Raw genomic sequence first — 12,865 nt, 5'->3', positions numbered from 1 at the left:
GCGGTAAGATTGTGGCGCTCATCGCCTGCTGTTATGCCCTCGTTATCTACCTGTCATTTTGACTTTTTCGGGGGTTACCCTCACATCGTACATAATTTTCCTGGAAGTCGTGTCATGCACTGATGAATGCTTTCCTGCAACTTTTTCTCATAATTAGTTTGCTACATTCCCTCGTCTTTACTGCCACCGTTATATTTCATTTGATCAGCGAACTTGCCTGAAAAGATGTGGTGTGAACTGTGTTGTGCTATATGTACACCATCTCAGTGTATACACAGATCGAGTGCTGCGCAAATATCCTCATTCGTACTCTACTCGTTAGTTACAAATCCATTCACCGTTAAGAAATCAAACAAATCATTGTCGAGAGTAATGTCGAGTATTGATGTTTTTGAAATGGTTGGGACAACGGTTCAAAGCAAAACGGAAAGGCGTTCAGATAGACGAGTACCAGGTATTTAGAATCTTGCAAAATAGGTACATACTACAAAGGTACAAAGGTACTTTCTTGAGATACATACTTAACAAATTCCAATCCGTTGCTCATACGTTGCTTCTTCCCCGCCCTTGATTGGGTACCAAACATTTCATTTCAATCTTCATTACGCTGGAGCTAATACCTGCATACCTCGGAACGTCATCAAAGCGTTATATCGATGTGTTGGGAGAAGAACCATGAGTAATTATTAAAAAAGGCAAGCCTGCTCAGCATCTCACCAACCCTTGAAGTAACCAGTCGCATGTACTTTCCCTCGCACACGCGTCACATCCGCTTACGCTACAAAATATTGCCATCAAAAGTTGTGCAATTCTGAAGTCATTGCAGTCGTCTTACCAATTCTTGTACCACTTGTACTACTCCCTGTGTCAGTTACAAGCAACCGGCTGCTTCGCCGTAACTTCCGCTTCGAGCAAATGAACACGCTTGTAGCTTTCATGGTCAAGCATGGACTCGATTCGAGGATTAAAATTTGCCAAGCACCAAACACGCGCACTCTTTCCAATTAGTACCGGTCTGGACGACGAAATGACGGAATCAAAGGAAAATAACTTGCTTGTCTTTGGTAAAATCTCAGCTCAGCTGAGTAGATTAAACGTTATAGCTACAAATAGTACTATACGGCATATTTTTGGGTCAGCCCGATATTCGGTGAAGAAAACGGGCAAAGACATTCAAACCACCTCCGAAAGCAGACGATGGATGACTTTACAGCGCATTTCGATCAGCGTAATCCTGCCAAATATCTGAGTGGGACCTGATATTCTTGCCGGACTAGGAAAACAAGGTTTCACCTCCCACTCCAAACGAAATAACCGATGTGACGATGGGATTAGTGTTAGTGTTGCCCCTCGGGTACTAAAGACCCTGGTTTTGATTCTTTTCCCAAGCGGCGATACTTTCACTACTAGTGCCACGTTTGCAAAAAGCATTTTAAACTGGTTGCCGGTAGAAGAGAAACATATGATCTCGCTACCGGGCTGAGCTTTTTTCTGTTTGTCCTGAGACGTACTGATGGCTGAGGTCTGCATAGTATTAATTAAAAGCAAACGGTGGTTAGCAGCAGGATAGGGTAAAAAACAACAACACACATACCCGTACCCCGTACAAGGGTTCAAAAATATTAATTCTTGGAATGGGAGGCAACCGAAAATTGTTGATGTCGTAACCAGTGGTACGAAATCACGAGCAAATATGTATCGGCGGGTCATTGCAAATCTGTTTCTGACTCAAGTGAGTTGTTAAGTTAGTTGATAAGCACATATGTACGCTGGTAAACTTTCTACCATCGATTACAATGCAAAACGTTCATCAACAAAACCTCTAGCTTCAAACCTTCTAGCCCAGAGGAACTTTTTGCTGTTTTTCCTCCCATATAGGGTGCATGTAGGATTTCATTCCCTTCACAAATTCTTGAGCGGAAAGAGAGCATGGTAACAAATGGTATTTAGCGAAATTTTTATCCATCAATCCCTCCCAAAAAATTAAAAAATTCTCTTTGGGGGGAATTCCCCACCGGTTGAAAACCGCTGTTCTAGCCAATAGCAAGGGATAAAGTGTCATATTTTCATAGGCAACATTTTGTCACAATATTTACCGCATGGTTTCTGGAATGTCCTTTTAGGCATTGGAGCCGTAACCTATTCAGGCTATTGACCGGTTTTCTGATACTATAACCAACTCACTATTCTGAATAATTTACAGGGCTTTTCATATATTTGTCTTTGACCCTAAAGCAAACACTAACAAATGTTGACACTTTTGCGACCTGTTAACACGCAAGCATAGAAAATTTATGAAAACATTAGTTTATATTAATTACCTTCCAAAAAAACGGATTTCATTACTGAGTGAAAGGTACATTCTTGGATATACTGTTGCGAGAAAAGATGGTAAGCGGATTTCGTTCAAAATCACTGAAACAAGGTACTATAGGCATCTTACATAATTAAATTACTCACAATGTAAACGACGCTGTAAAGGTTAAGTGCTTGCGATAACGTTTGTTTTTATCACTTAAAAGCACAGATTGAATCTCCCACCTATTCCCATCATATCGCGGGAAACAAGATTATCACAGACACAATTTCCTTATTCATCAGCTTTCATGTACTTTTTCCGCTTACCTAACACCTGAGAATTGAGACGTGTTGAGGATAAGCTAACAAGCACACATTCCTTTGTCAACGAATGGTTCGTTGATATGCTTTTCAGGAAAACTAAAACAAACGCAAGCACATCCACTTTCTCGTTGGCAGTAGCTGAAACACAGTTTTCACTTAACAAAAAGCGGGAATTGATTAAAAAAAGACAAGCACACACTCACACAAACAAAGCCAGTTATGAAAACGCCAGTAATTCACCATAGGAGCATTTCCACCATCGTTCGTTTAGCCCTGATCGCTCCACCGAATTTTAATGAACGCTTCCATAGTCCTTTGTTAGCATAATTCCAGTTTCTGTTGCACATTCGCGAGAATAAGAGCATAGTTCACCGGATGGTAATTAGAAAACTGATTTGAAATTATAATTACTTCATAAACTATTTCTTTTTACGTACAATTCATTAGTAAATCCTAAGGCGGGAAAAATAAAATGAAGGAAGCTGGGAAAAAGAAAATTTAACCTTACCACAAACACAGTCACCAACTGATGGTGTTTACTACTGATTTAGCAAGGATATGGATGCTTTCAAATGAGCTTTATGTGTTTTTAAGATTATGTTTTTGCAGTTGATCTACGTTGGCGTGAAATTTCATGTGATTCAGGATGTCAAGCGTATATTTTTAATATTTAACTTATACCGGTAGCTGCAGAACGTTTCGCTCCTCGTGCTTTTAAAAGAAATGCTAATTCGTTTGAATGCAGTCACTTTGGAAGGGAATAGCATCAATCAGCTGCTAGATAACTCGGTCAAAGTTCATCGATTTCCAAAGTATCCTTTAAATGCAGAGTTTGATATTATAACAAAGGTTTAAGATAAAAACGACTGAACACAACAACAGACGCAATACCAAATGGAATGTCGCTGGCGTTTGAAATGGAATCTTTCAATAATCGATTCAACCCAACCCACTGTGGAAGAATCCGTTCCTCGCATTAGCTTCCAACTAGCGTGAAATAAAAGCATCTGTGTCCGTGTCGTTGATTGGCACCCCCATCCATCTTCCTGACAGCCTTTTTTCTACACAGACGCAAACTCAATCTGCTAGCTCCACCGGGTCGCCCAGGAATGGCTAAATTGAAATTATAAATCAACAGTCGTCGCCAAAAATCTCACGGCCCGGTGAACGGTGTTGATGCCGGAAACAATGTTTTAATTGAATTATTTTGATAACGATTTCCCATTGCTGCGAATCGAATTTCCTTCGAAATCCAGAAATGCGTGGAGTAGCAGCAAAAAAAGGTATGGGAAATAGAAGATACCCAAACCCGGAGTAGAAAAGAAACCCACAGTTGGGGGTACAGTTTCAAAGGAAGCTTTCGTGTGAAATGTATGGGGTCATCGTTTCTTTAAGGACATGATTGGCGTCCTTTTGCTTCATGCATAGACGTTCGCACTGAAATTGGTTGTGCGTAGGAATTGGATTTCAAGGAAATATTCAGGAGTGAAGCAATTTGATACACAGTTTAACTTTATGAAATAATTATCCTTCAATTCTAGTTGTTGGCTCATGCACAAGCAATTAAAGTAAATGAAAATGAAGATTTTTTTAGAATGTTAAGTTTTGTTTTGCAATTTAATATATTCAAAGTAGTAAAAGCGAGTTATTTTAACAATTTGTCGTTAAATTTGCTACACCAAATTATAAAGATAAAGTTATAAGCTAAATTGAAAGAATCTTCAAATAGTTATATCATTAGCAGCAATTCACTAAAAATTCATAAAACTTATCTTTTTTTAAGTTTTTAAGTAGAAATAATTTTTGTATCTAACAAATACTTCCAAACAAAAGAAACTGCCAAAAATAAAACAAAGGAGACTGGATAAAGGTAAGACTAATTATAGAATTAATTATAGCATGTAAACAAATGAACTCAAATGGACAAATAAATAAACATTAGTAAAGTGAAAGTTGAAGTTTATCCCACTTTCACACCCGGCGTAATTTTATACAATTTTCTTCATTTCCCTGCTGGGTCGCTTGAGCTTGCTAAATCTCAGAAAAAGCCTGTTTGATTGTTCAGTTGTCAACATTGTAAGTAAAGATTTTGACCCCACGAGGCGTACATTTAACGTTTAAACACCTCAGGCAGCCGTGTACTCAACCTCAATCCTTGTCAACGTCATCCATTAGGCCCATGTGGACATCTTCTGACAAAGCACATAGCACGTTTTACAAACTGTTGGAGAACGTGCTGCCATTAATTAAGAATGCAATAATAATATAAAACAGAGTTTTAAAATCAAATAATTAAATAGCTTCTATGGCAACATCAGCGCCAACCTACAAACAGCAAATCCACGTTAATTTGCAATATATCTTCCAAAGGCGTGACGTACAGATGATTGAACGTACTTTTGAAGTCGTCCCACAATTCACCTATGTCGGGTCAAAGGTCAGCAACGACAACAGCATGGTAACTGAGTTGCGCGCAAGGATGCTGGCTGCCAACCGGTCTTACAGCCTACATAAATCAGATCACCTCAAAGAACCTGTAGCGACGGACGAAGCTGGGACTATATAGTACCTATATAGTACCGGTACTCACATACACCTCTGAGACATGGACACTGTCCAAATCTGACGAAACCCTCTTAGCCGCGATCGAGAGGAAGATGCTCAGAAGGATACTTGGCCCCGTATGTGTGGAAGGACAATGGAGGAGCTATTATAATGACGATACCATACGAGATGTACGGCCACCTCACTGTCGTGCAGCGTATCAAGCTCGCCAGGCTCCGGTGGGCTGGCCATGTTGTACGCATGGAAACGGACGACCCTGCCCGTAAAAACTGTATAGGCCGTCCACAAGGACAGAGGAGGCATGGTAGGCCCAAATGGAGGTGGCAAGATTGTCTGGAGGCGTCCGCCATTAATGGATAACGGACTGGCAGACGAAGGCGCGAGACCGTGAGCGGTTTCGGACACTCCTGAGGCAGGCCAAGACCGCAAAGCGGTTGTAGCGCCGAATAAGTAAGAAAGTAAATATAATCTCCTGGCAATTAAACCACGCATCAAATGCACAGAGGGGAAAAAAGGATCTTTGACCATTTCAAGAGAAACAGGACCGATTGTGCAACGAATATCTACCATGCCAAATTATGTTTAAGGCTTTTAAGAAAACGAGCATCACAAATTGTGCTTAGCTCAATTCTGATGAAATTAAATTCATTAATTTTATTTACATTTGAATTTATGCCCATCAGGGGCTATATATGCCAACATAGGGCTGCAAAAATTAAAGGATCATTGGCGTGTACAGCGATAGTACGTCCTGATGCGACACCAAGGACATAACACTACTCATTAATAACGCTTCTTCTGTTGCAGCTGGTGCCTAGGGTGTAATGATTTGCGCAGAAACAAATCTTTTAACACTAAGACTCTATTTGTCTCAGCGATTTTCCCCCCGCCAAACTTTAGCTCACGCCTAATGAATTATCCGTGCTAAGCGGTAGCACCATTCTTCAATTGAAGAATAATACGAGCAATCAAGTGTGAATCTTTTACTGCATCCTTGCGGCAGCCAGGGTGGTAGCTACAAACCGAAGACATTCGGTGGAAACAGTAGGGGAACAGCAGCAGCAGAAGCAGACGTTTGACACCTTTGCTGCAAGTTGCGGTTATTACTGGGGGTTTCACTGTAACCGTAAACGATTTATTTCCTTATAGTCATCCTTCTTTCTTCCTTCCTTCCTTCCTTACATTCATCCTTAAACGAATTAGTAAAACTGCACTAAATAGCCAGAGTGGAAGAAAGATGAGAGAAGCACGGAGAATTTTGTACTGTTATTAGTGAAGCAAAACACCATAAATACCCTAACGTTTCCCCGGAATGTACTTCACTGATCAAGTAACATTTAATTTTTGATCCAAATTCAATAATTATGTTAGGATTTCTATTTTGTATATGATAAAAGTTTACAAGAAAAATCCTATTATTATATAAAAGAAATACACGATGTTTTGTAAGATGCAATAAATCTTCCTAACCTCATTATTTATTTCCCATTTTATTTTATTTTTCAAATTCTGTTTCCACTGAAAAAAAATGCTGAATCCATAATATTGATGGGATAGGATTTGTTAGTAAGTTATTCTCAATATCTGTGGAAAATGTGATTTCTCATTTTCATCTATTATCGTTTGAATAATAACATATAGTGTCCAGGTTGCTCTTAAAAGGCTGTCAAAGATCTAAATACTTCATGTGTCATACTTAATGCCTAAGGCAAGCAGCATACTCACCAATCGTACGTTCAACAGCCACCCAAGATCTGCAATACGTCCTCAACATTAATAAGAGTCAAATTCGCTTCAAAGAAAACAAAATAAACTATTTAGTTTAGTTTAGGTTAGTGTTTATTAATCGATGCTCTCTCGAGTTAAAATTTGTTTATAATAGACATTAGATAACAAACAGAACAGTTATATATATATAGTTATTGTTGGACGCATTCCGAACACTTGAAAGTGATGTCAGCTCCGTTATCGTCATTCCAGGTTCATAGATATCGTCAGCTGAATTTAGTAGACGGCACATACAAAGAAGGAGGTTGCGAGAGCCAAAGATTGTTCGGATTTCAGCGACTGCCAGCATTGGCCGGCGACGGAGTATTCTGGTAGGAACATAGAGATGAATCCTTGAAAGCAGCTCGGGATAGTCGATGGTTCCGTTTAAGATTCCCGTGATAAATGCCAGTCTGGCGTGCTCAACACGTTCGGCGAGTGCCGTGGCGACATATTCATATTTGAACAACGGTTCCTGAAACTGGTTTAAAGTGCATAGTTTCAAAATACTTTACTTACCGCCAAGTAAATGCTGTAAATATTGTGAAGGCCAAAAATTTGTCGTAAAAAAGACTTCACGACTGAAATAGCCTATTCCTATTCAAATCCCCGTAATGTTGCATCTAAATACCCTGAATAGTAAAAACAATAGTAAAAATATATGGAGTTTCTACGAAGTATATAAAGGTTAAAGGGCCGTTGAAGTATAAAAGCTTATAGAAGAGTAGCAGTTTCGAAACATGTCAAAATTTAGCAGTTTGAATAATTTCAGGTGAAAAATATAGCGACAATTTTTTCCCTTCCACTGGTGGAAATAATTATTGTACTTTAGGGAATTTTTTATATTAAGATTCATGATTACTCCCTACCCAATGGTGCCAGCATTTTCAGATTCTGTTAGCAACTTTGGCCGGCCTCAATTTGCTACTGAATGCTCGGCACGGTCTAGATACGAAGTTGTTCTTAATCTAATGGCCAACGGTTCACTTGGTGAAGGTAGCGAATTGTGGAATCAAAGATTGAGACAAAAGCCAAATGACACCGGAATCCAGGGATTCGGAAACTTTTTCCTCGTGGTGCAGCACCACGCCCCTGTCTACATTTAATTTTTCTTGTTGTAGAAATTTCGGCCGACATTTTGCAACTGAAGAAGATTCTGCAGAGCATGGAAATGGTGCTTGTGTAACCTTTCTTTGTCTTTTTTTAATTTTCAACTCATGTCTGCTGGTCTGTTCCTAGCCGATCACTAGAAGACTCTCGATCCCGCTACGAAAAGCTTACCTATAAAGCATGTGTACAGGTATTCCTTTGCAACATCCCATTCTGAGGCATGTCCTTATTAAAAAATAATTTTCTATCACACTCTCCACAGCGACCGGTGCTCTGGTTGCAGGAGTTTCACAGTTAAACAGCCCCTTCCAATGTTTTCAGCGATAATCTTCAACAAGTGTTCTAACAGAAACACAACATGGTGCCGCTACTCGAAAAATAGAAAATGATTGCTTTTTAAACTGCCGGTACATAGTTTACGCCTGGTAATATGTGTGTATCCTGTTCTTCGTACTTACCGCATTCCAGAGTAAGCTCATTTGTGTGACTTTGTTTTTGAAGTACAGTGGCCTGCAAACTTTACGACCGAAAGAGCCAAAGTCTACAAAAATGTTCGTACAGTTTCACGTGAAGAGCCAAATTGTTAAACGAAGAGCAAAAATGTGTGAAAGTTCTATGAAATATATGAACGGTTAAGAGCCGCCATCTCGATATCAAAGAACCGCATGTGGCTCGCGAGTCACACTTTGCCGATTGCTGTTGTAGTATCATCTTGGGAATATTAAACACCGTACTAGAATACTCAAACACAAACAGATGCTGTTTGGGTTAAAAAAAGGACATTTAGGGAACAATTTTCGTAGCAGTAGGAGAAAAAACAATCAGAATCCTGTAAAGTGTACTTTATATTCCGACGAGTTATCTGCAACAGATAAACTCATGACACGGCTTGTCTAGACAGTGGTTTGTGCACTCGAAAATATCTTATCACTGTTCCCTACCCTCCACAAACAATCCAATTATTCACCACTCATCTTCCGCAGTATTTCATCTCATGCGTTCTATACTTGCTGGAGCAAGATGTGCCACTGCACGAGAGTCTTCCGGCAACAGTAATTCTCTCTCACACGTTCGTATTATTTTATCCATTCGCATATATTACAACCTGTCTTTTCACCCACATAACCCCCTAGTTTGTTCTACCCGTGCGGCAAACCATTAGCTATAAGTGCATTCGGTCCCAACAAATATTATTAAAAATTCAATGTTGTTTCACCGAGCGCTAAACGAATATGTTCTTAAACAGCTCCCTTCTCTACGCTGTTCCTTTAGAGAATGTTTTTTTTATTTGACTGCATTTTTGTGTGAGTTATACTTCCGGTAGCCCTTGTCCGTTGCTCGGTTAGGTGATGAGAGGGGGAGGGGGAGGGAATAGGGCCGCAGACATATTTCCTGTGAATGCCAATACTTCGTTCCTGTTTTCATTTAGTTCTTTCCTTGGTTACTCCCCAAAACCGAAAGGCTTCCATGTTGAAGGGTGAAATTATTTCTCCCCGGGTTAACATTCTATCACTAACAAAAGTCGTATCGAACCGGTCAGTTCACGGCAGCATATGCAATACAAGACAGGCGACATCCCTCAAAACAGACTCCAATCCTTACCCGGGAGAGCTATCGTCTGTTTTTTGCACCAAAAATGCTTGCACGCGTACAGCCTGTGCCGGTTTACGGTGTGAGATGATGCGACGGGAAACATATTTAATCGCACACTATTGGCACCATCAAGCGAGCCTTCAATGTGTGTGTGTGTGTGTGTGCTGAACACCAAAACACATTCACGATTATTTATTGCACTCGTACGAGAGAGCAGGGAAAGCGAGCGACCCCCGTACGTTGTGTATATATTGTGCACATTATCACATCCTTCAGACTATCGTACTTTTGAACGTTGGAGAACAAATAAACTTTTTGGCAAATTTTGGTTCTGCTTTGTGGATAGAACAAAGTGCAATGGCACAGAAGGCATGTCGCTACAGCCAAACGAAGAAGGCTCATTGCCTTCCCATGATTGGTCCTGCGAGGGCAATTGGGCGTTGAGCTAATGAATGATGATGTTAGCGATAATTTAGCTTTTATCGGTCATTCACGAGCAAAGTTTGCCAACCGGAGTTAACTCATCGCTCACTTTGGCAGACGTTGGGCACCATGGACGGTGGCAAAGTATAGTCATCGGAAGTGCTACCACCGCTCGTCAGGGCGAGGGAGCGAAGTGAACATGATTAACTGCACACGAAATAGGAGATCGTTTGTTGGAAAGGATGTAGCGCTTAGTGGCGGCTCCATTTTCAGCCGGGGCTTATTCCTGCTTATTCCTGAAAGGGAAATACAGGAAGGATATCAAAACTTGTTCAACGCTATTTATTATTAATGCACCATAAGTCATGCGAAAGAATTTCCCCATCCCAAAGCGCGAAGGATTAAACATTTATGAGCGCTACAGTTTATCGATGGAGCAACAATTTTTGTGGTGTAAGTTTTTGCTCGACCCCCGACAAATAAACATCATTGCGTTCGCTAAAATTTATTGAAAATTGAAATATTTCTCACATAAGTGCATGAAACTGTGCTAGGTGAATGGAGAAAAGGAAGTAAGGAAGGTAAAGTTGAAAATTATAGATTGATACGCCTGGTTTTATGAAATTTTCGTGAGTTTCAATTTCCATAATAATGTTTCCTTTGTTCAACTTTCGCCCTACCTGTGTCTTTTTTCTTGTTCTGTTTGCTTTCATCACAGCTTCAATTTTCATAGGAAAGAAATTCAAATGCTAACTACTTCATGGAAACAGTTTCAGAGAGTCGTTTTTGGCAATAGCGAAAAGCAACCAAAAAATCGCTCTTCTGCTGCAATGCAACAAATCCACAAATTGCGCACCATTTTGCTAAGAAACGTACCGGGAATTCTATTTCGTAATTGTTTTTGTCAGAAAAAGGTATCTTTCGTTAAAAACAAAGGCAATGAAACTGCTTTCAATACGCAACAACGTGAAAAAAGAGAAAAGCCAAAAAGGTAAAATTTGAATCAAATACCCCCACCAAGTGCAAGTATTTCAATTTACTATCAATTTTTCAGTCAACAGTGGTGATCTCCAAGTCACCAGAAAAAATAAAAAAAAACCAAACACAATCTACTCGTGGCCAGATTGTGACAACCGTTTTGAAGCAAACTTTTTTAAGCACTACTAAATATGACCACTCCCGTTCGGCGGTTTCAGAGACCGTGGGCGTGACATTATAGGCCGTGGAACGGTATACACGATAGCGAAGAACGATTTTGGTAAAGGTTCTGAGACATTTTCCATTACAAGCTGCCTTACTTATCAGATCGACTCCTTCGCCCTTTTGAACATGACCCACTCCCCCATCAGAATCAGAAAGTCTGTGGGTGAAGCGTAACAAAAAGTAGCGAAGAACGATCTAGGAGGATCTTACATTTCAAAGAACCATTAAAAATCACTTGTCCCTGCAGAAGAAGCTAACTTCTTCTAGCTAGGGCCGGGTAGCTTTAACGGGTGTTTTTTTTTTCTTTCTTCTTTCTAGTCTTAAAGGCACTAGGAAAATTGTGGGACGGTTGCTTTAAATTATTCATTTATTTTCACAAGAATATTTAACGTCGCTTGCTGATTGACATATTGGCCGGTGCTCAATGTGCCTTGGGAATGAAGCAAACCCACACTTGCAATTTTTTTTAGTAAAGAATAAAAACATTGGTTTCATTGTACCTTTAGCTGCTAGCGCTACGAGGTTTTTGTTTTTGTAATTACGAATATGCCCGGCATGTTTCCCACGTAGGGTGACATTTAACCGAAAGCTGATTGGCTTATGAGTTTTGCACATCAATTCCACCCATTCTAAGCAAGCAACTTGCCACTTTATACAAAGTGCAGAATATCCTTTTGCTTTAACCAATCAAACATAACCATTTCTGTGTAGGGCTTATCCGGCAACAGCTTTACACGAACAAGACTATGCGTCAAGAATTCAACCAATATCTGCGTGAATGAGAAATGAGAGCCCTGAAAATAACAGCGCAGGATTTACCAGCCAGTGTGCTACGTTGAACGCTGATCCAATGATAAACTAGCAACTAATTGAGCCTTAATACCACCGTTTCCGGACAGGCGTTCCTTCACTATCAGCCCCAAAAAGTCCCACTTTTGCACCGACACAATTCGTTTTCCTTCATTAACCAGTAATCCTGCATGGAAAACCAACGGTTGTTTCCGACAACTTCCTGGCTGAATGGCGTTATAACGCTCCGCTGTCAAGATAAGCAGCTAGAACGAAGCACAGAAAATGGATGGTTCGCTTTATTCTGCTGGATGACTGTACAGGCCATCGCCCAGAACGATACCACAACCAGTAGTAGATGTAGCATACAGTTGGTGCGTGAAACGTGGCTTCCCCTTTCCATAAATTAGCGACCCGCGCTGCTAATCCTTTCTGATGACGACGTTATCAATTAACGGAGCAATCTCTGGGCTGTGCTTCTGCGGGAAATGATAGCTGAGGTGCAAACACCAGCTCTTCCGTATGATTTCTACATTTTCCTGCGCATTTTACGGTATATACATAGCAAGCAACGATTTAATTCCGAACAAGCTGTGGGTATTCGACGAAAAGGTCACTATCCTGGTAAAATTTTAGGAATGAACATAACGCAACGAAATTGATTGGATCGCTGAGTTGTGATACGAAGCAGACGAACGTGTTGTTTGTGCGTGGGTTTTATCGTTATCATACCACATTGAGCGACCACGAAACGGTCTGTGTCAGGTGGCTATTGGTTGTTCTTGGTCTCACT

Source organism: Anopheles coluzzii, chromosome 3, assembly GCF_943734685.1.
Source record: "Anopheles coluzzii chromosome 3, AcolN3, whole genome shotgun sequence".
In the NCBI taxonomy this organism is placed as follows: domain Eukaryota; kingdom Metazoa; phylum Arthropoda; class Insecta; order Diptera; family Culicidae; genus Anopheles; species Anopheles coluzzii.
The sequence above is the reverse complement of the archived record's forward strand: the minus strand, read 5'-3'. Positions refer to the sequence as shown.